This window comes from Dendropsophus ebraccatus, chromosome 10, assembly GCF_027789765.1.
Source record: "Dendropsophus ebraccatus isolate aDenEbr1 chromosome 10, aDenEbr1.pat, whole genome shotgun sequence".
In the NCBI taxonomy this organism is placed as follows: Eukaryota; Metazoa; Chordata; class Amphibia; order Anura; family Hylidae; genus Dendropsophus; species Dendropsophus ebraccatus.
Window position 1 is genome coordinate 56,826,135 of NC_091463.1, and position 6,236 is coordinate 56,832,370.

The window sequence follows — 6,236 nt, forward strand, 5'->3', positions numbered from 1 at the left end:
TAGCAGATATACAATTATCATCTGCTCTGAAGAGCTCAATCATTTGATAAGAGCACATGGTGGCAGCAGATTAACATTGTCTTTGTTGTCTGTATCAGAGGGGACAGCAATCTGTTTTTCCGCCTCTCTGATGAGAAAAAAGCAAGACAATGAATTGAAATGTTACACCCCATTAAGTATTCCATTAAAGCGAAAATATACCTTTAAGCATATAATGACCATATCACAAAATAGTATAATTCGCTCTTCAAAGGTATAATGCATTCTAAAAACAGGTAGGTTGGCAGGAAATCATTGATGTTGGTCTGACACCCACTGAGTCCTGTTTGATAATCTCTGTACACCTTGCATACTAGTCATTGAACAGTTGCCTCGGTAATGCTCTATACCCTGTGGCGTCTTTCCAAGCATGATGTTGGGTAAGGTGGGAATGTATGACTGGACAATGCCTTCAAAGGTCAACTTAAGCTGGCCAATTACTTCACAGCGGTTTGGAGAAATGCGTATAGCTGATCTGCCCCACTGACTACTGCTTGGTCCACATGGGTAATCTTGAGGGATAAGCTCCGCCCGGTCATACAACCCCAGGGCCCATATTCCTCGACCTAGCATAGCCATGATTACAGATTATTTTCTTATCTACAAGTCACACAACTGTCGCTAAGGTACTAAAAGTTTAATAAAGGCATTTATGCTAGTTCTGAGCAGTTTGCAGCAGCTGCACCATTTTTTATTTTTGACACTCGGAGGGGTGTGGTTTCTTATTAGCTACTTTGTTAGATTTGTCATGTGTGTTTTTTCAGTTTTCCTGCACAAGATTGCGCAGCAGTACTCCATATCTACCCTAATATAGTTTTTTTTCTCTTTAAACTGTTTTTATTGAACATCGGCATCATACAAATGATTAGAATAAACATTGAGATAGTGGTCACATACTAATATAACAGTATAAATACTGAAGCAGTGTCCAGGGTCCACAGCATGGATTTCCAGTAGGGAAATCCACGCTGTGGACCCTGGACACTGCAGGGATTTCCAGTAGGGAAACATGTATTTTCTAAAAATTTGCACATAGTCATAACCGTTCTCCAATGCAGCAGAAGTGTGGCAGAGTGGTGCAAACATGAAAGATTCCAGTTTGAAATCCTACATAGTTAGTTAGACCCAGGAAAACCTGGTAAGCTAGCCGAAGCTTGCCATAGTTTTTTTCATCCAATCTGATTTAGTCAATAAATTGCACTAGGTTTATCAAGGCACTTGTGCCTACTGATAACTTTGGCGTGTGGTGTGTGCCCACGTAGGCGTTCAACTGGTCACAGGTGGTGATGTGTGACGCCACTAACTGTGGTGGTTGGTAGGAATACAGCTCAACCTATAGTCGTACTGTCATGACGCCAGTGCCAGAGGGGCACACAGGTATGGGAGCACAATGATTAGAGCCATCTGCATATTGTCTGACAGAATTCTCACCACAGGATTGGTAGATGGGTAGGTAATAGCTCCAGGTGTCACATTTACCACCATACCAGCCTGACAAATACCGCCGTATTGTGACTGGATAACACCACCATACCAGAGGTGACCAATACCGCCATACTGTGACGGGATAACACCGTCATACTAGACCTGACCAATACCACCATACTGTGACTGGATTACACCGCCATACCAGACCTGAACAATACCGCCACACTGTGACTGGATAACACCGCCATACCAGACCTGAACAATACCACCATACTGTGACAGTATAACACCGCCATACTAGACCTGATAAATTCCGCAATACTGTGACTGGATAACACTGCCAGACCTGACCAATACCCTCTAAAAGCTTCTACCCCAGGCACCAGACCATGGGTGCCTAGTGGAAAATACGTCCCTGTCTGTGTACTGTATATTCTTATATACAGTGGTCCCTCAACATACGATATTAATTGGTTCCAGGACGACCATTGTATGTTGAAAATATTGTATGTTGAGACCAAAATTCTACGGAAAACTGGCCCAGGTAAAGAGCAGCACAGGACATGTAGTATTACACTATATTCAGAGAATTACTACTAGACAGCCAACCAGTCTGGTTGGTGTGGTGGGGTGTGCCACCCCCACGTTAGTATGGAGGTGGTATGGCCGGTCACTTGCTAGGTGGTGGAGTGTGACGCCAGCTCTATGGTGGTTGTCCAAGATGTTGCTAGACCCTAGGGTGTTATGTTGTGGCGCCAGTGGCGGTTGGGCACACAGGTATGGTGGCACACTTGCTTTTATTTTAGAGGGCTGGTTACACCTTGTTCCCCTGTGGTAAGTGACCAGCCGGGCTGCTGCGGGGTCCCTTGGGTTATAGTCACAGTGGTCCGGAGTGGACTAATGACCCACCCAGACTATTGGTACTGCCACCCACAGAAAGGGGAAATGTCCCAAGGAGTGTGTGTATACTGTGTTGGTGCAGGATGAAGAATCACAGAGTCTCTTTACCATAAATAAAATCTTGTTTACTCTGAAGGTACTTGTGTGCACCAGAACATACAGCTTTGCCTTGACAGAATATGTTACACTTGATAAAACACTTAGTAGTTCAGGATCCAGATCTGTAATAGGAATATAGCGATGAGCACAGTTGTGCTGACTGAGTTGTGTGTTGAGAGGTATACAGAAGAATCGGAGAAGCAGAGAGGAGGTTGTCGTGAGAGTCCCAACCCAAGTAGTACTTTGCTTTGCCAGGATGTTGGAGGATGAGGTAGAGATAGAAGAATACTTGTGCTCGTGTATCGACTCTTGTCGGAATGAACCAGCTGTTGCCCTACCAGTGTCGGGGGACCTGTCCTAGAGGGTAACAAAAGCCCCAGACCCTGTTACCTGGGATGAGCAGAATGCTGAGGGTTTTCTGCTGACAACCGTGCTGGGAGTTCATAGGCTTCTAGCAACTTTGCTCTATTCAGATCAGTTCCTAGCTTTCTGCCTTTTGTGGATACTGTCCTGCACTGTGACTCTCCTAGTCCACGGTGTGGGTTGAGATGATATCTGACTTGTCCTCTCCTGTAAAGGTTTTAACACTGCATAGTGCTGAGTAAGGTCACTTGAAGAGAAACGGTTAGGTGCGTCTTAGCTCTACAGAGTCTAGTGACCAAAGACCTTATACGAAGGCCGGGGACCCGGCAGAGGGCCAGGGCCCAAAGAAACCACTGTGGGGAGCGTTTTAGCTTGCGTCCTTCCCCTACAAAGTCCAATACAAAAGAACCCCTACACTTCCTCTACCCACGTGATTTCCTATCTACAGCTCCCTGTAAGGTGCGCTGTGAATGGGTGAAGAGTGCATAAAGAATAAGTAAGGAAAGAGATGATAGGACAGAAGAAGAAGATACTCCCATAGGTCCACAGATCCATGTGACATATAGGCAAACAATAACCCTTTACATACTTCAGCTGTGCAGCCACTAAGTACATATACCTACAATAGCAACATCTTGTGGCGAAACTTTATAACTACTACATATCCACTTACTTACAATAAGCCTAGGCTTTTGCGAGGGGTCTAACCAATAGCAACAGTGTAACCAGGGACACCACACATGCATTTAACTAATACTTTGGTTTAACCAGTAAAATGGCCAGTTTAATTGGTTGATCATCTAGTTATTCACATGTGCCGCAGATCCTGACTGTCCATAGGATTGTATGTTGAGTAAGACCACTTACGATGGTCCAGAAAGAAACATTGTATGCTGAAAATATTGTATCTTGAGGCCTTTGTAAGTTGACGGATCACTGTACAGTACCTGAGGTGGAAGCTGCCTATTGCTATAGCACAGTGTGACAGTCTCATTACAATGAGTGGTGATTACTATCACTGCTCACTCTGTTACAGATCCTAGTAGAGGCTACCAGACATAGCTGTATATCTAAGAATATACAGTACACGGGCAAAAGGGGAACCCTGATCTGTATAGAGTTGAGTAGTAGCACTTGATCAGACCAGGGCTCTCGGAACTGCAGGGCTTAGACAGTTTCTGACACAGAAACTTAGTGCTGGCATTCAATGGAAGTGGCTATGTAAATAAATAATAAAAAAAAAAACCATACAGTCATTTACAGTACGTGCTATATTAAGGTATGTTTTTTTTTTAGTACCACCTTAACTCTCAGGTGCTACAGCAAAGCTACTGTGTCCCCTGCAGAAGGGGGACACAGTATACTGAATAGGACACACTGCCACCAATCACTGGTCTCAGTTGTCACTTGTTAAAAGGTAAAAAAAAAAAAAAATCCTTTAAGTGTTGGGGGTTAATGAAGTCAGCTATACAGGAGCAATTAGAATAAGACAACTGGAGCTCGGTACCCTGCAATATATTGCCAACCTAATTCTTTCACAATGACTAATGCCTTTCTGAACAGTATAAATAACAATAGAAACGCTTTATAACATTTCTACATTCAAAAGCACGTGAAGATGAAACGTTTACAGTAAGTGCATTGTATAGCAGACAGGACAACATGAACAAAAGCTATTGACCAGACCCTGTGGCTGTGCAATGTTATCAACACAAGGCAATATTATTTCCTGTGGAGGACCCACACGTCTGGTTTTCTGCTGCAATCTGTATTCAGCAATAGTCCTGAATGATGCTGTGATGTGAGGACTAGTGAGACCTGCAGTAGCTCACATAGACTATGCTTCTGCCTCATCGACGGCGAGGAAGCTCGTATGGTACAATTGCCTTGTAATATGTTGACTGTCTAGAAAAGGGTTAAAGCTATAATGAACTATTTGGAAACAGATGGCTGCGAAATAATAAATTCCCAGCATCATCAGACAGTAGGCAACCAAGACTGAATTACCTAATTACGTGTACTCACACAAAGAGAACTGCCTCGCCTGCACAACTCATTTCTATGGACTTATGAATTGCAGGTGGGGCCTGCAAAGATCTGAGGCCGAGAGATAAGCAGGTAATCAGGGGAAAACTCCAAAATCATATCACATCATTTACAAAGCCAAGATTTCTCATTTATATGATTTCTGATCTGGAGCGAAACAACTGCACCTGCTGCACAATGCAGAGGAGCGCTAGACACAATGGCAGATGCAGACAATCACATAAAGCCTGGCAGGGAGGGATGGCAATGGAAGCAGGAGAACAGCAACTGTATATATGAATAATAACTATAGCAGCTATTACCATTCTTGTTGTTATTATCGGCATATAATGGTATGCGTTTTTATAATATAGTTTCAAACTTTAGGGTCACACCAGGTGAACACAACTACATGTACAGCAATCCTGATAGAAAGCCTGTATGGCAGCACACCTTGTTCACTCAGTTCTGTATGATGTGTAAATATGCGGCATTATGGCATTCTGCATCGATTAGTGTGAAAAGCTTTTGTTCTTCGGTATAAAATCAGAGGCACGTGGCAATGAAGTATGAGGCCATAGCAGTCTATAAGCAGTGTAATACAAGTCAGGTGTATAATACAGCCATCTGCACAGACGCTAATTGTTCTCTTCCAATGGATAATGTCTCCAGACAGTGGCAGCTATGGCAAACTCCATTCCTCACCATTGCAATTCACCAGCAGAATACAAGCAGCCATTTATGGCAGTCTATATTCTGTTTATAGAAGCTAGAGGGACATATCTATAGTGTGGGGTCCTTCCTGTTAAGTGGTGGTGTGCTACACATTATCTGAACATATGAGAACCAATTTTTTTTCTATAGCAGTATTACAATATGATTTGATCTATATTATACTACATCTTAGTATTTGCATCCGATATGTTTTCTATATTTGAGCAATGTAAAATAATTAAAGACAGGGTGATGACCAACAGCAGCAGGTTGTCTTTGAGGTTCGCCATACAATTATGAGTATTGGTAGTATCATAACTTATTTCTATAACATGGATATCTGTGATATACCTTGTCCCTAACTGACCTTATGTCTCCCTATGCCTTAGGACTGAAGATGTTATGGTGACTCCAAACTGTGGTGGAGTAAGGTCTGAAGAACAATAGCTGACATTCATTAACCTACAGAATTGCAGTGACCTTCAGTGTCTATAGACCTTTGCTGGCAGATGCTTATTGCAGATTCCCCTGCCTGTCCACAAGCTGTCTTATATAATAGGTAGTGATGGAAACTGTCTGCAGATACTTGCCGTAAACTAGACAAAAGGATAATGTGAGCTTTTACGCAGAAAAATGAGACTATTTGTGCCTGTTATTTGCAAGATCAT

The 6,236-nt window shown here is 42.9% G+C and overlaps 1 long non-coding RNA gene across 1 annotated transcript in view; it reads right to left on the reverse strand.

Annotated features, from left to right (window-relative positions):
- Positions 1–6,236, reverse strand: part of LOC138765646 (uncharacterized) — a 680,565-nt gene that overhangs the window by 96,594 nt on the left and 577,735 nt on the right. The window lies entirely within an intron of this gene.